General features: G+C 44.0%; 1 long non-coding RNA gene across 1 annotated transcript in view; it reads left to right on the top strand.

The window, feature by feature from the left end:
* Window positions 1–9,454: 9,454 nt before the first annotated feature.
* The window catches only part of LOC115339470, a 30,905-nt gene continuing 16,870 nt past the window's right edge, over window positions 9,455–23,489 (top strand). The window contains exon 1 of the long non-coding RNA XR_003922729.1: window positions 9,455–9,525. This is a non-coding gene — a long non-coding RNA (uncharacterized LOC115339470). The remainder of the gene's footprint in view (window positions 9,526–23,489) is intronic.

Below are 23,489 nucleotides of genomic sequence, written 5' to 3' on the forward strand. Positions count from 1 at the left end.
ATTTCAAATGCTCTGATTAGATTGGAGAACCAAACTCGCATGAGTCACTCAGTAGGACTTGGGCATTGCTCTGCCGTCGGTATCCTCTGAAAAATGCCCTTCTCTGGAAACAGCATCTCCATAGCACTCCACAAGTGCTCCAGTGGCTGGTGCTCATTTCATCCTTAATGTAAACAACACAAAACCTGAGCTGGAATTTGAACACTCACATTGCACAGAATTAAAAGAATTTTCTTCATTACTGCCTGGTAACAAAATGTCACTTCGTCTGGCCCCACGAGAAGAGGGTTGCGCTGTACCTCCTCCTGGGAAATTCCTCTTGGCTGGCAGTCAGGAGAACAGCAACGTTTTGAGCACTGCCGCAAGATGCTGCAATTACTGTACTTGTGTTTCTTTGCATTTCAAGCTGCTGTCTTAGTGTCAGCCTGTGCACATTAAACATGACAGTGCTCTGTAGACTCCTCAGTGACACCAGTATCTCTCTGACAAAAGCGGATTCCAGGAACATGGCTAGAGAGGAGTTTTTTGGTTCTTCTGCCCCTCTCCTTTTTGCTGGTGGGACTAGTGGTGATTCAGGCGTGAATCTGGAGCCAGTTAAAAATACACCAAAAACCTGAGTGTAGCTATGCAAAACATTAAACAAAACCCAGGAACATTTCATAGGAAGGAATTGTGTGTGCTGCAGTTTTTTGATTAGGTTAAAGAACTAGAATGAAGCAGTGTGATTCAAAGTGGTCACACAATAATAATAATAAATAATAAATAAAAGCTGCTCTGAAATCCTTTAATTGGAAATAAAAATCAGCTTTTGCTAAGCAACCTGGAGAGAGGGTACAAAGGGAGGGGAGGGAGCATGGATTTGGAGCCCCTTTGAATGATCTATTATGCTGAAACTGCTTTTATCTTTTGTTTAGTGCAGTTGTTGAATACAAAGTTGGCTTCATCTGTGTGACATGTGTGGCAGACGCCTCTTTGGTCTGTGCATCCTACAGGGTGCAAAGGACCAGCTGGCTCAGCAAATTCCTCCTGGCATTATTTGCTGCTTATCTTAATACGGTGTGCAGGGATCCCCTGACATCCTTGGGAAAGATGAACTTGCACAAGAAGAGGGAGGCTGGGAAGGAGGGAACAGGGAGAAGGGAGGTGAGGTGCAAAGACACAGCTGCCTCCCGGCATCCCAAGGAGCTTCTTACGGTTCCCACATCCCGGCATGGGCCGTGGAGATGCTTTCCCTGCCTGTCCCCTGCCCTCAGTCTGGCGGCAGGTATGTCCCATTCGATGAATGGACAAACCCCAAGCCACCTGCACGCTAAGTGCTTTGGTTTGGCAAGTTTTCCCAAAACCACCTCCCACGGCCTGTCCCCAGGCTGCTTAGCAGAAGCAGAGCCTTTTCTCCTGTTACAGGGTTTCTGACAAGCTCCTTCCTATTTATTGTCATCATTGCTTGGCCACTTTGGACTCCCTGTGTCACTCCAGTTTAACTGAAAGGCAGCACAAGCAGTAGGCAGCAGGAAAGTTATTTACCCATCATATGATGGTGACCGACCTCCTGAGAAATGTGTGACCTAGTGGTTAATGCCGGCTTGGACTATGGGTGGTGGACATTTTTTTTCCCTCCTACAAGATTTAACAAGACTCCTCTCTGATGCAGGAAAGCCTGATCTAACTCGAATACTGTCCTGTAGATGGAGTCACCCCTATGCTGCAGAGCTATATAAATATAAGCCTGTCCATCTAAGAGGTGGTAAGTGTGAAGGTCATTCTAATCAAGCTGATAAAAAATACTTACTTGGACTGAACTCCCCTGGAAAACTCTGAAAGTGATTTTGCTCCAGGAGGGTTCTGGCATGGGACATTCGCAGACGGCACATGGCGTATTTTTCATTTCCGATCTGCGCCTGTAATAACCTTTATGGCTGAAAGAAAAGTCGACAACTTACAATAAAGGTGCTATAGCCAGAAAAAAAAATATAATTCTAATTTATGGTGATTTAAACACACTGTACCTGCACTGCCATTTGAAAACCATGATTGTAAAAGAACTATAACATGAAAAACGTGGGGAGGAATTTATTAAAGGCCAGGCCACTTTAGCAAAGCCAAGATCTGAACTGCCTGAAATGTAATGTGGTGCTTATAAACTAAAGGCATAAGTTATTAACTTAACCTAAATGATTTCAGATTTGTGTTCAATGGACTTGGTAATTATACCAAGGAATTTAAGCTGACCTCATCAAGCCTGCTTTCTCTTTTAAAATGTATTTCTGTGTCAATTAAAATGCCTGAGTATAAAAAGCAAAGTTTTTATAGGCCCAGCCATACAAATTCATTATCGCGCTATTATATACTTGGCAGTCTACAAATATGCCAGTGATTAACTTAGTGTGCATTAGCTGCCAGTGTTGCAGCATTTCAGATAAGTGTGGCTATTGTCTACACTCAGCTGACTGAAATTGCCATGGATATAGACCTTGGATATCCTGGAGAAAGTAAGTCCTTTCCGATTGATAGCTGCTGTCTGCTAGATGAAGCTTATATTGGATACGGAAGAATCACAGTCAATAGACAGATAACTGTTCTTGGAAAATGGCTGCTGGAGAGGCAGGTTTTCTGCATGGTGCCGGACAGGGATGGCAAATTCCCAGGCTAGGATCAGTTCTCGCCTCTGCCCATGCATGGCTGGATAGCCTTAGTCAACAGCTTCCCTACTCCATGTGTTTCCATCATTACATTATTCCCATTTTGTTCCATTTATATGTCTGCTTTACATTGTAAATTTTATGGGGCAGGGACTGTTTTATGAGTGGCTGTTATTGTATTATTGTAAAATATTATCAGCTAAGCTGAAATTTCTCTAACACTTGTTTCTGCTCCTCTGTCTTACTACTGTGATGGCAGTGGTGGTGGGGAGATGAAGCAGATCACCACCAGACACCAAGACCCGGGGAAAAATACTCCCTCCCTTTCAATCCCATCATTAAAGTGGTGAATCAGGCCAAGAAAGGCTAAGCACCGTGTCCAGGGGACACCCAGGAGGGCAGAAGCAGAGCAGGGCACACCCCAGACCTCCAGCTTTGCAGTTTGGTGCCAGAGCTGGAGACTTATCCTTTCCCTCTGTACCTTCAACATTGTTTAGTTAAAAAAATACAATAATATCTAACCGGCTTGGTAAATATTTCAAAATACCCAATATAAAACTCAGTAAAGTGATAACGTCAATAGGGGAGGAAACTATTTCCTCAGCGTAATGGGCTCTTTATGTCAGAAAAATGCTGGAGCAAAGCCTTGAGCTGTAATGGTAATATGCATCAGGGCAGGCCCAGGGGAGAACTGCTTGATGCTGTGACTGGCTATTTTTTCGCTTGTGCTCTATGTGTTGGCATCTGGGAGCTTGTTTTCTGGAGGTGCTGAGTAGCCATGTTCCCTATGGGAGATGGTGGTGCTCAGCACTTCCAAAAATGAGGCCTCTAAAGATGAATCCTGCTGACCTCGGCTGTATCTGAAGGTGAGTGACAGCTGCTCAGCGAGGCCATGTTCTGGAGTAAATCTCTGAAGGGGATAATATAGGGCTTTTCCTCTGCTGTTTGTCTGGGTTCCATCTGGAGCAAGTCCCAGGAGGTGCGGTGGGAGAGGCAAACCTTAGCCTCAGTGGCTCAGGAGGCCACCCTGTTCTTGCATAATTTTTGCCTGTAGCAAGGGACTCCCAAAATGCAGACACAGTAATCTGGGGAAGCATAAGGTTGGGGTTCCCAAGCTTGGTGTTCTCTTTTCCTCCACCGGTGGCAGCTCTTGGCTCCACACATCCCCCTGAGATGAACGCATCTCTCATCCTGCCTGTACTGCAGTTGGGAAGCCAGTCCTAGAGAAGCCATCTGGGCTTCACGTCCATGTCCGGGCTTCATGTCCATGTCTGGCCTTCAAGACATCATGTAGGTGAGATGAACCTCACTCTAACTTTAGCCTTATGAAAATTAGGGACCTAGCCTAGACAGCTAACCAGGTCCCTCTTCAGTCAAAAGTGAGGGGCAGCTACGATGACAAGACCTCCAGCTTAGATACTGGTTTTAGGCTGCCCATCCTCTGGAGGTGCATAGGCATGCAGGGGAGAAAGCTAGGCTGCTTGCTGACATTAGAAACTCATTTTCTCTGAAGGTAGAAGATGAATTCCACCTTGGCTGCATTAGCTGATCAGTAATATGCATCAACTCTCAAAGGCCACCTAAATATGAGCTAGTAGCATAGTGGTCTCCAGGTGTCTGACCTGTAACTGAGACCTGATCTGGATAACTGATAACCCCTCCAGGCACAGAATATAATAGACCAGGACTAAGAAGCATCAATGAAATCATGTATATGAAATGATCAGTTCTCTCTTAGACTATAAACAAAATCAGGCAATGTAAAATGAGCCATGTTCTATTTTTTTGTTTTTTTTCTTTAAAAAAAAAAATACCTGATGAACTTATCTGCATATGAAGTCTGGCTATGATTAGACTCGACCAGCTTGGAAGGAGCCCAGAGATTTCTGTATGTGCTGGTTTTGGCTGAGATAAAGTTAATTTTCTTCATAGTAGCGAGTATGGGACTATGGTTTGGATTTGTGCTGAAAACAGTGTTGATAACACAGGGATGTTTTCCTTCCTGCTGAGCAGTGCTCACACAGAGCCAAGGGCTGTTCTGCTTCTCCCCCCACCCCACCAGCGAGCAGGCTGGGGGGGCACAGGGAGTTGGGAGGGGACACAGCCGGGACAGCTGACCCCAACTGACCAAAGCGATATCCCACACCATATGACGTCATGCTCAGCAGATAAAGCCGGGGGAAGAAGAAGGAAGGGGGGACGTTCGGAGTGATGGAGTTTGTCTTCCCAAGTCCCCGTTAGATGTGCTGGAGCCCTGCTGTCCTGGAGATGGCTGAACACCTGCCTGCCCATGGGAAGTGCTGAATGAATTCCTTGGTTTGTTTTGCTTGTGTGCGCGGCTTTTGCTTTACCTATTAAACTGTCTTTACCTCAACCTACAAGTTTTCTCACTTTTACTCTTTCAATTCTCTCCCCCATCCTGCCGTGGGGAAGACAGCAAGCGGCTGTGTGGCCCTTAGCTGCCGGCTGGGGTTAAACCACAACACCGTACCAAGTTGTGCATCGCTTTAATAGATTTTGCTTTATATTTCAGGCAATGACGGAGCCAGAAGACACCGTTGTTTTTACTTAGTGACACTGCAATGTACACCCATACGAAGCTTGCACCTGTGGGCCATGGTGAATATTATAGTCTCCTCATTTTAGCCAGCCTGCGCATAGTCTCTTTCTGCAAAGGCTTACTGCTTATGGTAAGCTGAAACAAGAGAGAGCTGGGAGGGAGATATGTGCATTATTATTGTTCTACAGCTAGAGAAATAAGAGAGAGAGGAGTTGTTTGTGGCAAAGGCAAAGACTAAATCAAATTCCTATTTTGCTTCAAGCACAAGATGACTATGAACATCTCTGGGAAGGAGATCAGTCCCACTTGGGAGGTAAAACACTTTGGGATCACAAGCATCTTTGTGGGTTCCTTCAGACAACATCTTGTAGCTTAGGTGTGGCAAATTCCAAGGCATGAATGGAGGGTGAAGTGTTAGAGGTCCTGATACATATTTTACTCCTGAGCAAATAAAACTCAACTATTGAAGTTTTTGGAATGAAGGAGGACAATTATGTATGCAGGAGAATATTTAACACAGCTAGACATGTCACAAAATGAGACTCAAACTGATGCATTATTATTTAATTAGTATTGCTCTGTTTAAGCAAGCCCATTTGTACTTGTACATATCACAAGCCCTTAATATAATCCATTCAGGCACTATAATGGCACAGAAACAAACAATTTAAAAAAATGTACCTTTTTGTAAATGGAATAGTAAAAAGTCTGCTCTGGGTCCAGTGAAATCCTTGTCTCTCAGTACGGGAATTTGGCAGTATCCATCAAAAAAATCACATAGGAATTGTCCTGCGAGTTTGGATTATTTAGGTACTCAGGGTGTATTGAACCTGGTACTTCAACTGCGACTCCCTGTGCTAGAGGCCTGGTTGCCAGAAGTGGATGCAATAACATGTTCATAAACCATGTGTTGTCCTGTATCTGTCAGGGAAAAAACAGCCCCTCTCTTGAACATACCTATAGATTTATACCTAAGGTAGTTCTGACAGCGTCCCTGCTAGAGTGCTCTCAGAATGGGGTCACATCTCTTCGAGGCACTCATGGCACCATTTCTGCTCCTCTCTGTGCCCAAATAACTCTCTGTTGGACACAGCAGGGGGAAAAGATGGGGACATGACCTCCAGATCATTGTCTTGAAACATCTGCAGGTCTACTGGGAGCTCTTGAGTGAAAGGATTTCAGTTGTGTTACAACCCAAAAGTTGCCAACCTGTTCAGGTACCTTAATCCTGCAGAGATGTATTTAGATGAACCTGGACCTTCCTTTGGCTGTCTTTTGAAATGCTAGAATCTGATTTTACACCTAAAATAAACAAAAATAATCTAGTCCTTATCACCGTTGCTCTTGCCAGACATGAATTGTCCAGTGATGCTTACCTGAGTCTGAAGACAGCCTACAGATAGCTCCAGGGAAATAGAGAACATGAGTCAATCCTCAATCTGGTGGTAGTGCTGCAATGCCTTGGCATTCGTGCTGGTCTTGATATTAAGCACTATGTAACTTATCAAATTGCCTATAAAAACAGAGTGTAATTGACCCCATCTTTGGGAGGGCAATGGTCAAGATCCCTTCCAGTCCTGCTTTCTATGATTTTTCTATGAAGTTGTGCACGCTGTGCTGGCATAGTCAACAGCAAGATGGAGAACCTGGGAGAGTATCACCATTTATTTTTTCCTCTGGGAAATCATGGACTTCTTTTATTTTTTTGCCACTGCAGCCATTCATTATCCTTGCTTAACCTCCCTCCTCTCTGTCTGCTGCGGGCATCAGCGAGGAGCTCAACAAGATGGCAGAAGCCCTCACGCCATTTATATTTGATGTAATAGCTTGGGACATGTGGATGTTTTTTTCCCCCAAACTAGAAACATGCTGTGAAAGTAGATGCCTGCTAACTCCTTGCCTGCTGAGCCAATGGAGCGAGCACAAGGGAATGTTTGCTAATCTAATGGGTTTCTGGCGCAGACCCAGCCCCAGGTCCAGCCATGCGAGACTGGATCTGTCCCCGCTGCTGCTTCAGTTTGGAAAGGGCTGAGTAAGAGGGGTGCACTCCCTTTCATGCGTTTCATCCTCTTGGCAGGGAAGAGACACGGAGGTAGTAAGTTGTAGAAAGGGAGATGATTGTGCAGCATCATGGAAAGAGGGGGAGAAGCAGAGTTAAGTTGGCTGTTGATGATAAAACCGCTCAGAATGTCTCCCCATGCCTAAATCAGTGGCACTTATAAGGACTTGAATGAAAGTACTGCAGTGCCATGACAGGTAAGCATTTGTTTTCCTAGCCCAAACCTAGGCTATGCTGTGAACGATCTGGGCCAGAGACCTGGCCTGACAGCCTTGTTTGTCATTAGAGGAGGTTGTGACAACATCCATTAATCTTTTTTAAATTCTTCTCTTACTACGTATTTTTTTAAACAGGGGCTTGTAGAATGAGCAATTTTGCCTCTATTTCCAATGATCAGTCTCTGTGAAGTCAAGCCCTTATTTATTTATATAGGGTTAATATTTGTGAGCCTCATCGGTAACATGGCTGATAGCTTTCCGTCTGGTGCTGCCATCCATCTCAGTTGGGTCTTTCAGAGGAGGCTAGTGGCTGAAGTGAGCAGTGCTTTTCTTCGACTTTGTAATAATCTGATTGGCTCATCAAAAAGATCAAAATTTCTCCTTCATTAAAATAAAATCACTCACCTGCATGTGAGAAATCTGCCTGTAACACTCACTGCCACCAAGCAGTGCCTTTTCTTTCTCCTTTCCACTGAAGAGAGATGCACCTCAAATAGTTAAACTGTCCTGATTGCCCTTCCTCTCCACCTTGGCCTGGGCACCAAGTGAGGAGTGCACTTCATAGCGATACACAAACATGACTGCTGTGGTGTAACCGTGGTATGTTTGTTAATTATCAGTAAGCAATAGCGTAAGCCGTGTTTGCTACTAGAATGACATCGGGGTTACTGAGTCCCATGGCAGCTCCTGGCAGCCTGCTCTTCATGTGGCCTTATTCATGGAGATCCTACAGCTGGCCACGGTGTGTTCAGAGCGCTCCCAGTAGAGCAAAGTTTGCTTTGTAGAGAAAACATCTGCACAAGTGTGTGCTGGATGGTTGACTGGATGGTGCATGATTCTGAGATGCATTGATTTTAAAACAAAAAATGTTAAATATAACATGATGGCCAAGAATAGTGCAAATTGAGATTCTAAATATAATCACCATGGAGTTTGGCCTTGTAGGGTATTGGCTTAAATATTCATCATCAACACCAACCTTCATATTAATGAAAAATATTAAATATTTGGCTCACCATATCCAGTCATAGCCATCCTGGATACAATGCACTTATGCTAACTGAATGGAAGACCTTCTGGAGAGCTACCAGACAGAAGAAGCCATTGAGGAATCTTTCCCTGCTAAATATTATGTCTGTTGTTGTTGAAGACAGCTGACTTTGAATGGGTTTTGTGCAGAGATGTTTTGAGGAGGATCTAGAAGTCCACAGATGGTGTACTTTTGGATTTGCAATATCATGGCTTGATCTTTTGACAAGAGGAGGGAGAGACCATTGAAGCACTCAGCTTCTCTGAGGCAAGGGCAGCAATTTCTCACCTGAGCTCCTGAGAATATGTGGCAGGCTGGAAGTCCAGGCCAGGTCCTCCTACAAATGGTGAGACTGCATTGAGGGGAAATGTTCTCAAAGGGTGTTTGTTTTTCATAGTTGATTGCTTTCTGTGCTTTTTTTAGGAGTAGAAATGTTTGGGATTAGAAGATTCCTGTGGCTCACCAGTGTTTTGGCTTTACTGCCATCTAACCCTAAGGAGTTAGTTGAGAAACCAGAGCTCCAGGCACCTCTGGAAGTAGCTATCGGAGCAACTGATGTCTTAGTAGAGCTGAAGGACTGTTTCCAGGCTGAAAAGAGATGGGCAGTAGTGCTCCATATTGTCCAAATGATAATCTGCCATGAGCTTGACCTCAGGGTGCCCTTGCAATGAGCTGGTGGGCACTGGAAAGGGAGACAGGACCACTGTGGGACTCTGTTTAACCACTCTTCACAGCGCCCATCAGGGCAGTTATCTGAGCACCTTTGTCCTGCAGAACAAAGTACTAAAGGTTGTGCTTCTGAAGTTCACAGAGTGTCTCAGAGCCAATAGGACTTTATGTTGCCAACACACCCCCAGGGGGGATCATCTGAGACTGCCTATCAATGTAAACCAGCCACATGATGCAATGAGTGAGGCAGCGTGGCTGGAGACCATCCTGCTGGTTGTCATCCAAACCATGCGGACTGTACTCAGTTGCTCCATTGCCATCTCCTCAGAGAGCCGGTGTTTACAGAGCAGGTAGGTTTTGCCTGGAACCAGCATGTCATTTCTTCCAAGCAGGGAGTTAGGGATCAAGAAGAAACAGGAACCACTGAAGTGGTAAAAAGTTTAACTGGGTGTCTTTGCATGTTGTGGGTCAGCTCCCATGTGGTGCTATGCTTTCTGAAATCCTACTGAAATGGGGGAATTCTGGAGGATGTTGGAGCTCTGGGAGATTAGTTTTACTCCGTGGCTCTTCCATAGACCTCTGATGATCACCTTGAGCGGCTGATTGGGCTTAACAATCATGCTTTTAATGGTGATTCCCTTGCATTTGCATGCTATATGCATGAACAGTTCATCCAGTCGTGTCCAGTAGGACTGATGCAGACTCCAGGGAGCAACTTCAGTGATTGCTGAGGCAATTCTTTTGGGTTTGCTGTCTCCATGGACAAGGACAACAGACAAGAAAGGAATTCTTGATCTACCCTCTGTGCCTCTTTCCTCCTTCTTTTAAACAAAGGTGATACTGCTTTTCTCTTTTCTGTTTAGATTGTTGGCTTTTTGAGGCAAGGGACATTTCTCACTCTTTATGTCTACTACTTTGTACAATATGTGAACACTGATCTGCTGTGCCTCCTGTTATGTGTATATGAATGACCTGGTACAAAGGGCCTCAAACTGCCCAATAACAAATACAGCAGACATGCTTTTCAATAGTGCCTTTGCCACACTGAAGCCAACAGCTTATTAAATTAACTAAAAACTAAAGGGGTCAGAACTTAACTCCAAGCAGTGTGCAGTGCACAGTGGGGTTGGCAGTGCTGGACTTTCATGATGCTTACACTCCACCAGCTCTCTGCCCTATAGTCTGAACACTCCTTGGGGCCGCCACACCCCCCAGGGCTGCCTTTTCATCAGTGGCCAAGATGGCAGGTGCTGTTTGATTATTACTCATTCCTTTTTTTTATTACCTTTGACATGTTAAAATATTGTTTCATGATTTACTCCACTTTGTATTTAAATGTAGTGATTGGAATATCTTTTTATATTAGACTGCAGTTTTACTTTGAAGATGAAAAGTGCCATGTATTAAATTATAGTGCAATAACTCATGGGTCCTGTTATTCACAGTCTGCATAACCTGTACTTGAGAAGCAGCATGCTGGACACTCTTCACATGTGTACCTGGATGCCTTCGTTGCTCCTACAATTGCATTTCTGCAGCAAACAAACTGAAAGCATAAAGACTATGAGGTCCATCCGTGTCCTCACAGCCGATACCAGCAGAGCCTCTATTTTGCCTCCTGAAGAAAGAAGAAAGCCAGCATCCCAGCAAAACCATATCTACCCATTTTTAGGAGAAGGTCACAGACTAGGCAGGCTGAAAAGGCCATTCAGCAAAAATAAACAGAGGGAAATATGACCATCTGTGCTCATCTGAGATGAGCAAATGGTATTTGGCATAGTCATAGTCACAGCTGAGTACCATTACCTTCTGTCCCCTCCAGAGAGGGAGTGTGAACTTCACCATTTAAGCACCAGGAGGTTTTGCAGTTGAACTGGCACCGTGAGCTGTGAAACCTTGTTGTGTGAACCACAGTCTTCACTGCACAACTTTCCCTGTCTATTTGTGACTTTTCTAACCCTTGTGTGTATGTAAAAAGCAGACAATATGAACCATCTCTGGTGTAACTCCCATCACCTCCTGTGGCTCACAATTACCCTGAATTTGCCCCAGAGGGCCAACGGTGTGGCTCACTGTCACCCCAGAAAACTGTGAAGCTTGGCGTTACGAGGAAACTTACTCAGATACTTTTGATGGAGTTGGTGGCCAAACTCTAGACGGCCATCTTAGAGCTCTTTAACACGTGTTTTCCTCCCGTCTTTGTGGTTGGTTGGTGACATGGCGTCTTGAAGGAATAGTCCAGAAATAGGGGGAAAACTCCAAAGGAAAGCAAAATGGTGTACAAAGGGAGCTCTGGTGAAAGGTAGCATGTTTTCCTGTGGAGTGATGCTGTGAGGCTTTCTTCTGCCTGACTCCAGTTAAGCCCAAATTGTCATGCAGTCTTGGCTTGCAAGACCAGATGTACTCTGCGTTTCACTGATGGACTCCAAGCACCTTCAGGGATGAGGTAAGGGCATTTTCGATAGCCCGTGGGCCCGAGCTCTGCTGGTGGTAGTGTTTGGTTCAGCTCTCACGTAATGCTGAGTACAAAGTTTGTGGTGTGAAGAGCTAGTCCGAGGCTGAGACACCAAGTTTAGCACAGCCACCTAGTCAACTTATTTACACTTTTCTTAAATTCCCAGCTCCTGGAATCATACGGTTAAATCTGACTCCCAGCTTTCATGAAAAGTAAAGATAGGAGTGTGACTATAGAAAAACTGTCAGGATGAGTCTTGCTCAGGACAAGTGTTGGTTTATCTGTTTATCAGACAGATAAACCTGTCTGACTTTGAGGTGGCCTGATCTCTGGTTAAGCAAACCTGGCTGGGGGGGCTCAGGCTGCGGTTACAGATGGCTCTTCTGCAGATGTCTTCCAGGACTGCTCACTCGTGGCTCCATCAGCTTCTCTCCCCACTCCCTGGGGGGTTACGGCTGATGCGGCAGCACCTAGTCACCTCCTTGTACTACACTCTTTGCCAGATTTGTGAAATAAAGTATTTAAAAGGAAAAAAAAAAAATCTACCAAAAAAATACCATCATGCCAGATGGTCTGAGGTGTATATAGCTAATAGTAGTAAAACTGCTCCCCTACTTCAGCTGCTGACGTGCACACCTGACTGTAGGTTTTACAGTATCACCAGTGATAACCATGGGCATGGTTCAGTTTCCTAAATACAATATTTAGGCAACTTTTCCTGCCACTTGAAGTGCTGTTGGGTAGCTGAGACGTCCTCATGGGTCGGGCAGATGTGACCCTCTGGAGACCTGTGCCTCTCTGCCGTGGCAGCAAGGTCCAGACAGGACAAGCTAAGATAGTCCAGATGGACACAATACTTAGACACCTAAATTGTACCTCATGTTTTCAGACAATTTTCATTGTATAGATAAAATGGTGTGGCTTTTGAAGTACACAGGCAGTTATATTGATACAAAGTGGCTGGATGTGACTCGGGCACACAATTGCATTTCTATAGCCAGAGTGTGCAATCTGATGTTCATGCTGCCCATCTGCTGACCACAAGAGGATGAAGATCCTAACCTGGAGAGAAGAAATGGGCAAACAACCTGCATGTGGCATAAAGTCTTCCTGGACTGGATAATTTCCTTGAATACATTTAGATACATTTGAATCTGGGTTTGGCTGTGGGGTTTTTGGGGGGCTGTGGTGTTTTTTTTAATTAGGGTACATTTGTGTTCTCTGGCCACAGTGCTTTTGATGGAGGACTAGACACCCTAGAACTCGGTTTATTGAGTGGTTGAGCCATGATCCATCTACGTTGGCATCCAGGACAGGACATTTTTATAATTGTGCAACTCCATCTGCACTAAGGCGTATGCCAGTGAAATGTAACTGCTTCTAAATGAAAGGATCACACGGATTTGCATAATATATATAGGGATATAACACACAGGAACATGAAAAGTAGTAATGGGCTTATCTAGTTCCTACCTGTCAACCGAGATACCGCAGCTATCCTTGTGTATATTCTTTGCCTATTTCTGTTACAAGACTTTCAGTTTAGCTTACCCCTTTTTCACTGAGACATAAGCTATTTTGCTTAACTCACAACAAGAAGCAATTAGTTACCTTGCCAGTTTAAGATGCTGTAACTCAATTGACTGATTGTGTCCTGGTGTTTTAGACCAAGTCTATCATGGCTGCAAATGTTAACTTAATTTAGGCACTCACCAAATGCTTGTTTCTGGCTGGGGTCCAGCTTTCAACAAATGTTTCAATCCTGAAAGATGTATTCATGGAGGATTGCTAATTTGCAGCCCTATTAGTTAGGACTCTTTCTCCAGCAGGTGCTTCTGCTGCAGGAAAGTTTTTCTGCTCTCTGGAGGGGACTATGGGAGGAATACTGGAGCAGCACCAGCCCCCAGCGTACCCGTCCTCTCTCTGTCCTGAAAAATCCAGGGCTCTAAACAGCACTGCTAGCTGTGTAAGCTCATCCAGGCTTCAGATAACTCTTAACAGCAAGACCTTTGCATGGATTTGGACTTTGTATGGATTTGCAGAGATTTGGAGTAAAGCTGCATATATGCCTCAGTCAGCTGCGATGTGTAGATATGACTCAACATTGCACCATGCCCTGGCTGTTAAGTTGTCCTCTGGTGAACCAAGAAAACAAGAGAATTTTGGGATTTAGCCCCCCTCAGCCAGAGCCGCCCGCTTACTGCTTGCGGTTTTCCTGGAAGTCACTGACAACTTCTTACGCCTTGTACGGGGGCTCGAAGTGACAAGCGACTGGGTGAACCCCCTCATCAAAGAATTACATTTTAGTTTGAATATGTTGAATTACACCTTGAACAAGAAGCCAGAACAGACTCAAGAGCCTCTGCAAGGAATGTTGTTCTATGGTCACAGTCACCCCTGCAAGAGGGTGCGGGTTCCTACGTAGACTTCAAAGGTGGGTTTGTTTAGGATCATGTTCTACCATCCCAAATGGACCTTTACCGAGCGAGGGGAGCCATGGATAGCACCAAGGCACTGGCCATGTGAAGAGCCTCACGGCATGATTGCGCAGGACCCAGCCTTTATGGAGCACATCAGGACTCGGATCCAGAGTGGCATGGACACGTGGACAGAGTTGTCACTGGAAGGGAAGGCTTTCCAAATACACACAAAAAAAAATGGGATTTGGGGCATAACTGGGGATTGAAAATCAGGCCACTGATCCAAAATGAATCAGTGCAGGTGGACAACTGAGGTAGTATCAAAGATCCCCACCCTGAAGAAAAACACCAGTCCCTCTTAAGTAGGTAGCTTTCCACAAGAAAACCACAATTCTTAAATCTTAGCCTGTTTCTACCCCTGTCCCAGGGTATCCACTGTGTTGTGTCTCATGAAAAGGAGAGGAAGATTTGCCTGTCCTGAGCAGTGAGACTTCCACTGCTGCCTTTGGGAGAGTCTGTGCCAGAAAATATTTAAGGGGAGTATTCAAAGCAGCAGCAGTTCTCCTAGTGTTTAATTTCTCTAGTGAGAAAAGCACAGGGTGGGCTGCAGATGATCTAAGCATGTCAGTTGTCAGATGAAAGCATTTCCAAATGGCTTTCTGGTTATATTTATGTCTTCTGGCTGAAAATGCATTTGATATTTTTTTCAGATGAGGACTTTTTTTTCCTGCCTGTCTTAGAAAGGGAATTTACTGATTAAAAGTCACTGCATTGACAGCACTGGAAATTGAAGTTCCTTTTTTATCTACAGAACAGGTACAGCCTGTACAGAGGCAGCATAAACCCAGGCTGCTGATGTGTTTTAGCTCTGAACTGGGCTTAACAACCTGGAAGGAAGAGGGAATAAGCTGCTCCTCATGGCCCTGTTAGGTTGTTCTGCTGTTCGGATGGAGAACACTAGCTTTAAATCTGGGATAGGAGGTTTTGTTAATAGGATTGTCTGTTCAGCACGAGCACAGCTGAAAACCTCTTGGTGGATTTGCAAAGAAGGTAACTGGATATCTGTCAGGTACTGACAAGCGTTGATCTTCTGAGTTGGATTTGAACGGCTCAATGATCGGCGAAAGACTTTTCCCACTTCTGAGAAAGTCCCTTTAAGAGGAAAGTGGTCTCTGTTTGACTGCAGAGGAGATCCTGTTACATACTTACAATGAGGATATCACTTTACATACAGGTCTCAGTCTTTTAACAAGCCTCTGAAAGAGGTCTTTGTCTTGTGATTTAGTAAGATCCACTTTTTTTGAAAGATCTGTGCCAAGACCTAAACATGTATAAACTGATTTGGGAAAAATAATTCCACAGCAAGGTAATCGGCTGTACCATGAAAAGCAAGGGTTGCCTTACCATTTGGTGTATAGATGCTGCCTCTGTTTGCAAACTTAGCCAATATTGCAAAAATAGACCTGTAGTAAGCAGCCTCCATTTTTCTTCCTCTAGTGGGGCCAAAATACCTTGAGAACAGTTTCTTCTGGCAGACTGTCAGGACACTGGATGTCAATGTAGTATAGGACACCTGCTTCTGTATACACAAACAAAAACTTAAACATGAAATTAATGGTCATTGACCTTTCAACAGGTGTCTGTGTGCATGTAAGAAAAGACAGGAGGTATATTTCTAGCGTATTTTCCTCAGGAAATAAGACTTATATGATGGGAAATAAGACTTATACGATTTCCATGTCTGTGTATATATCCCCTTGCTACCTTCTAAGCCTGCTGACCTGTTTCAATCAAATTTGACATAGGTCTCAAGACATTTAATTCCTAGAAGTTTCATTAAAATAGACAGTACAGAAGGCAAACTCTTTTAATGCTTTCCCTAGAGAAAGGTTGCAGTGTTAGCATGGCTCTCCATAGACACCAGAGAATGCCCCCAGAGATGTCAAATTTGTGGGAAAACTGGCTTCACTAGTTTTGTTATCTGTGGCGTTATTTGGTGAATTATGTGGAAAGGTGTCACTGTAGGACTTGCTCTGTATGTCCTTCTGTCCCTGAGAAGGGGTGACTCAGGAGCTAAAGCTCAAAAAGGAGATTTAAGCAACATGGATGATGCTTAGCCAACAAATCCTTACTGTGGTACGTTAAGGGAGGGAGTGGCTTTGCTTTTGTTTCCTTTAATTTTTACATGAAACTTAGTGGCCATGATATCTCCTATGATTACCAGGACCTCATGAAGATATATGTGTTAATCAGTTTAGATTAGGTTCCTTGAAGTCCGTGGGTAGATGTTTTGTACCAAAGAAACTTTGTACTTCAACAGGCAATGCAAAATAATAGAAGGAGATATGTTCCAAACTTGAAAATGCTAATGCTCAAAAAAACACAAAATACTGAGAGGAAAACTATCCATAGTTTGACTTGCTGGAGAACAGATGCAAGTTTTTGAAGCTTTCTCACTTAAACGTTGAAAGATTTTTTTTTGCAAAATGTTTCTTTCAGAGCTTTCCTTTCTTCTTCATTTTCTTTTTTTAACTAGCTCCAGTGCAAAGAACATAAAGCAAGTCCTTCAAATGAGTAAATTCATCATTAAACCGGGATAGTGTTCTTTATAGAAGCCATTTTTCTCTTGAGCTGGCAAATTAAGTCCATATAACAGGGAGAGGTTTTGGTTGGGTAATCTTTACATAGCATGCTGGTTTCAGTCTGTACATTGCACGTTATTAAAAAAAAAAGTGGTGTGAAATATCTTAGGTGGTACCTTGCATACATTGCTATTGAAATGGATGGTGAATCCTCTCTTGACTGTAAAAGACAGCCCCCTGAGAAAGCTCCAGCTGAAGCCCTAATAGAGGTCACAGTAGGACCTTTAGTGGCTCTGTGCCACTTGGGCCAAAGTGGTAATTCTTTGAGATGGCAGCTGTTACAAGCAACTATCTTCAGTAGGTCCAGAAAGTATATTTGACAGCATTGCATCTCCTTTCCAAAACATCTCCCATTCAGGGGACAAGCCCCATTTGCCCTATATCATGGTTTGCTACAGAAGGAAAATTTTGGCAAGGTAGAGGATCTGCCATGTTGTGTGTGACTAGAGGCAATGCAGCACTGTCTGGGGGCTGTTTTCGTGCAAAAGCAAAAAAGTTCCCTAATGATTAATAATCGGGAGGTGTGGGGAAAGGGGAGAGAAAGAGACCAGCTAAATAGTTTCAGCTACGCAAAATTCATGTGGTCAGTAAATCAGTTAATAAACCTGTCTGTTGGAAATGCCCCGGTTTACACTGATCAAAAAGCTCCAGCAGGCAGTGCCTCTGAGACCTTACAGCTCAGCAGAGAATTGCAAACTGTTAATCTGAAAAATATTAAGAAGCAAAGCACAAAATAAAACAACCCTCTCCCCCCCAGCCCTGAAGTCAAGTGTCTGTGGTTCTAAATGCACTTTGTCTATGTCACCCCAGCTGCTAAATGCTTTCTATTGATTTCTTTCTTACAATCTTTTTCCCCCCTGTTTTTCGTACTTTTTCCCCCCTTCTCCTTTTACATGCAATACACTTGTTCTATAGGTACAATGCATAGCTGTTTGCGACCGTTTGGAAGATCACAGCCCTTTCTGTTGTCTGACCCAACACCACCTTGGGAAGCAGATGCATTTGCGTTGTTCCAACAGGGGATATTCAGCGCAGCAGCTGAGCAAGAGGGGGGTATCGTCTTATCCCATATATATGCTTCCATTGCTTCCATCCATCCCCTTGCATATGGGAAGGAGCAAAGAGACGGGCATTTCCATCTGCATCAGTCTCACCGCCACACTCATGCTGCATGTCTCAGAGACCCCCAAAAGGTCAAACAACCAGACTTTGCATGCTGCTGTATAAGGCTTCACTGAGACCGAAAATCAGTAAGTATCCCATAAAACTGGGCTCTTTTTCAGACCAACATGAATGGTTAAGTAACAGGGAGCTTTAGAAGATTTCATGCAGTGGCAATCTAGTTCGAATGACTCTGCGGCCTGTAGCATCATATAACTGTTTCGTCTTTTCCCTTGCCTGCTTCCCCAGGAAGGAGCCCGCAGAGATTTTCCAGCTGTGTGGGAATGCCAGGGGAGCGCTGGTCGAGTGACATGCGAAGCAGCGTGCGTGGGTATGGGTTGGAGACTTCAGAGGGGATGTCTCGCAGGAGGAATTCCAGCTCCGGAGGCTTTAGTGTTTGTGTGGGTTGTTGTGACTGCTGTTGTTTTCTCCGTTGTTTTCTGCAGCTCAGTATATTGTTATAATACAGCAGGGCAGCATGGGAGTTGTAAAAGAAAAAGATGTTCCCCCCCCCTCGCCTCCCTTTAGGAGCAAAAGGGAATACACTTCCTCTAAGATGGAGGTAAAACATGGTGTGCAAAGGTATGAGCCACCTGGCTTGAGGTATATGGGCAAGCTGCTTTCTCCTCCCTCCCTGCTTTTTCACCATCCATCAGAGTTGAGATCAATTCAAGTGTCTTGGCTGCAAATTTGGTTAGTGAGCGGGGAAACTATGCCTTTGTTCTGATGCTGGCAAACCTCAGCAGGCTTGATTATCTAAAATAAAACCATCTGCAGCCACTCTAATCAATGGCACATGCATAGCAGCAAAAGCTCTAAGCTCATGGCTTGTGTAAAATGTTCATTACATCAGACTGTTGTGCTGCGGGAAAGAATTTATGGGTGAGAGCAAGTGGCTTGGTATTACCCAAACTTGTCGGTGAGACACATGCCCCACTGTCTACCCTGTGACAGTTGTTCCCTCCAGTGGCTGGTCCAGTGAAGATGAGGCTACTGCAACTACTGGCTGGAGGAATTGCTCTGAGTGCCAGGGTCGTTCCTGTGGCACTGCAGGTCCTGGATTCAGGACTCATTACATGGTGATGTTTTCATCAGGCTTGGAAGCCGAGGGCTTGTATTCAGCTCCTTGTCTCAGGGGTGAGGTGCAGCCTGCTGATACTACCAACCATGTGGGTCTAACTGGTGACCATATTCTGGATCACAGAGCCTAACTTTTCAGGCATCCTTTGCAAACTGGAGCAGATATCTAAGGTGGCTTGCCAGTGTAGTAGTCAGCAATGGATTACCTACACATCTCTTGCCTTTTAAATGTGTCCCAGCCTGGACCAGAGCACATAGTACAACCTTCTCCCTTGAGAAGCTCAATGCAGATACCATGTCTAGTTCCAAGAGAGTTTTCTTAAAAACTGATGGCAGATCAAGGCCAGGAATAAGTTCCCATGCTACTCCTATAATTCCCTTTTCCTACAGCCTTGTGCAATGCAGTTAATGATGCACCTGCCAAGACCAAATATTTCCTCAGGCATGGAAAAAATATATCACTTCACCACTGGAGCCTGCCCTAATGTTATAGAAGTTGTTCACTGCCATCTTTTCCCATTTGCACTTTTCATGTCAAACTACTGTGCCAAAATTGACAGGCATGGCAAAGCTGGGACACTGAATCCATTATCTTGGCTAATGATAATCACAGCATCTATTCCTCTGAAAAGTATAAAATTCTGGTCCCCCATGGTCTCTTTGGAGCAACATGTAGCCTGGTACTCGTTAAAAAATTTCTTATCTTTTTCCTCGTGTTTGAACAAATGTTGAACCTGGGAGATCCTCTCTGAGTTTGTGATCTTCCTCCTGCAAAACCCACCTCTTTGTTCAGCAGTACATGAAGTGGTGGTAGACACAGTTGCTTTGTATTCTGAGACAGCACTTAAAACTAGCCTTTTCCCTTCAAAATCTGATACACAGGTCAAAGGGGCGACTGGTCACATGGTTTCATCTGCACGCGCTTGACAGCTCCCATCCTCTTCTGCATATTCATCACTGCCTCTTTCACTGCAAAATGATGTACTTGAAAGTCTAGTCCACATCTGGCCACTTTGGGGACTGATTTATGATAGCAGAGATTTTTTTCAAATTGTATCAATCTTTACATATTGAACGTGGCCCTGGGTTACAGCACATAGGTTTCGGGCTTGTATGCTTCTGTTTTTTGAAGGGTTATGATGTTTATAGTAAAGATTGATTTAATCAGACAAAATCTCCCAACCTAGAACCAAATCCTAATTTAGCAAACCAAATCCACTCAGCAAAGCATGTAAGCACATGGTTTATGGCAAGAAAGTGCTTAAATTGTGATAGGGTCAACAGTTTTGAAGGATTTTCTTAGGGAGCTCTGCTGAACTGGGTAGGGTGGGCGGAAGAGAAAACCTCTGCTACTTCTTGCACCAAAGTTAGGTCACTTAGGTACAGTGAAAGTGGTGGTGGGAGGCATGGTGATCAAAAGCAGGCTGGCTTCTTGTCTCTGCTCACGGAGGCCAGTGCAGTATTGGTGATGAAAGCTTGACAAGGCTTTTTGCAGTCCCACTGGCTACTGTCCCACCAGCTTTAATGCATGCACCCAACTGTCCCACCAGCTTTAATGCGTGCGGTGGATCTGAGCACTTTGCAAGTAATTGCATTGCCCCTGCAGAAGATACTTTGCCAGGGTGACATCTTCTTCTCCAGAGCAAATAGAGTAGCTAGGTGGAAAAACCCCTTCCAGCCTCAGACACAGGAACAAGACACCCTGCGATCGCTAATTTGCATCCATATGAGAACTCTTAGCCCACAGATCTGCTAGTTTAACCTCCACTGAGGAGAGGCTCAATTAATCCAGGTTGCCTCAGCCTGGGATCGTTCACAGGGGCAGCTATCATAGACCAGCTGTTAGGCTGAAATTTGTTGCCCTCCAGTAACTTTGCTCATGTTTCCAAGCCCTCAGATTTGCTACAGGCTTATATGCAGCTTTGATATTTACTTTTCTGTAACACTGTTTGACCGTTCACCGAAGGGAGATTCTGAATTTGACAACAGCACTCAGCAAGGGTGTGAATTTCCAAGTTTTACGCTCATATGTGCAGTTTGAAATTCATCCTGCTGTTGGTTAGTTACATAAGGCTTTCCAGGGAGGGAACAGGAGCGTTACCTTGACGTTCCTACAGCGAACCCACACAGCGTGAGCTGCAAACTGTGACTGCTCGCAGTGTACCGCTCAAACGATCTGCAGACTGATTATGATTCACCGAAGAAACCTGCAAATAATTTTAGATGAAGAGTCCAATCAAGAATCTATTTGCAGACAATTCACAAACACAAAAAGAAGTGAGATTCATTGGATAAATTATGCATTATGAATTATTCATTCAGCTCCAGTTAATGAGGTAAATGGTACTATCAGTGTTTAAAGTTAAGCTCATTTGTATATATTGGGCAGATCAAGGCCGAAGTAAGAGATGAGCTTTTGGGGGAATAACCTGGGCTCCGCAGAGTTCAACAGCAGAACTACTAACTACGTGTGCGACCAAGATTTCATCCTTCAAATGGAACGTAACAGCATGTCTGTGCTCTTGAATCAGAGGAAAAAAGAAGGTATTCCTAATGTCAGGTTTGGGTCTCCACATTAGATGCTATTCTACGGGACAATGAAACCAAGACATAAATCATCAGCAAGGAAAGAAAGCTTGAGGTGGCTTCCTTAAAGGTTTTGTGATGTATTCAGTATGGAGATTGGCCTGAGCTGGAAATCTTGGGTCTTGACTGAGTTTTTGCAAGAGTTAAGTGATATCCAGACATCCATCTGTGTTACAATATGGAAAAATCCTGTTGAAGGAGGAATCATGAAAATTTGAGAATGTTCTAAAGCTTTCCTGTTTAAATGAGCTAACTTTGACCAACATTTTAAGACTTCCATACTTAAACCTTGGCTTTAGACCAGCAAAGCACTTAAGCACATGCTTGACTTTAATCACATGAGTAACTCTACTGAAATCAAGGGGAATACTTCTATGAGCAAATGTATATGTAAGCGTAAGTCCATTCAGAAAATCCAATGTAAAAGGTTTGGGTTTAGGCACTCAGAGATTTAATCAGAATTAAATAAGAGGTCGAGTAGATATTAATTTCTTCCAAAACATTTTTCTTTTAGAGTCTCAAGATGGATTTAATACCTTCATTTAATCACCCAAGTTTGAAAGTTTTCATTTCTAATCTCCTGCAACCTTGAATAGAAGAATTCAGAGAATTCTTCATGGAATTGATTCTTACTTTACTGGAAAAGCCCTTAATCCCAAATCTAGATTTTCCTTTGTATTTTCAAATTTTGAATTTTAAAAAACTGGTTTCTATTTGTTCCAGGACTTGACATTTTTTATATGAAATGACATTGTCAAGAAACAGTTTTTTTGACATTGCTACACTAAATCTTTAGCAGGTAATGCTTGAAATTACAGGCCACAAATCTCGGTAAGTGCTATTTACTAACATGATAATTGTGGAACAGTCGATGATGTGTTAAGTACCATGGAGTGGCAGTATAATTACAGTACATGGCACGTTACAATATAAATATAAAGTAAATACATGATTATTTCTGGCTTAGGTCACATGGTAAATACTAAGTGCAATTACGGCACCAAGTAATCTGCAGGAACGTGTAATTACTCTTGGGCTCAATTCATTTACAAATCCTTGTCCAGCTTTTCACACCACATGGGTTGTGGAAAATGTGGAAAACAGATTATTCATGGCTGCGATAGCCTCCTTATAACCACAGCCAAACCTTATATATGGATGATGGCTCCTCTGCCCTCTCCTGTGTCCCAGAGGATGGAGGTGAAGGTTGGAGTTATCAAGGCAGCACCGTGTAGCCAGATGTCCCTGGAAAGCTGGGCCAAGAGCTCTCTCCAGCTCATTTGACAAACTCAGCTGATGTTATCTAGTAGTTTTCATCTCACTAGTTTTGCTTTAGTGAGTTCATCTTGCCCCACTTTTGAATTATCCATCAGCAGCACAGACTCTGCCGTGCTCTGCAACCTGGAAGCCAAAGGCTACAGCTGATTGCTGCTCGTCACACACTGGTCCCAGGCTGATCCAGGAACCTGACATTTTGTAATCTCTAGTCGGATCCCTCTGCTCTACTAGCTAGTAGGGGCTGAGTGGGACGGCTTGGACGATACAGCCAACATCTCCACAGGCTCAAGAGCAAGAGATGGCAGTAGAAGCACCCAGGGCATATGGAAATTCTGTATACCTAATGGAGAACAGACATTTGATTCAGATGGTGTGAAACAGTCAGTCTATGAACAGCCACAGTGCATGATACTTGAAGAAAAGTCTATAAAAGAAAGGAAGAAAAAGTAGGGGAAAAAAAGTTTAAAGCCACCAGAGCATTGTTCTCTTTATCCAGCCAAGAGGGCAATGTGGTGCCTCGGACATCATCGACTGCCTGTTCTCCCAGGCACCTGGTGCCTCAGAGAAGGTGATCCCTCCTGTATTTTGCTAGGCAAGATTATTAGTATTAATCTTACAGTCTGTCAACAGGATCTGAACCTGGGACCTTCACTGTTAAAACCCGGATCCCCTGAGATAACATTAATGACTGC

This window comes from Aquila chrysaetos, chromosome 3 (genome assembly GCF_900496995.4).
Source record: "Aquila chrysaetos chrysaetos chromosome 3, bAquChr1.4, whole genome shotgun sequence".
Taxonomy (NCBI): Eukaryota; Metazoa; Chordata; class Aves; order Accipitriformes; family Accipitridae; genus Aquila; species Aquila chrysaetos.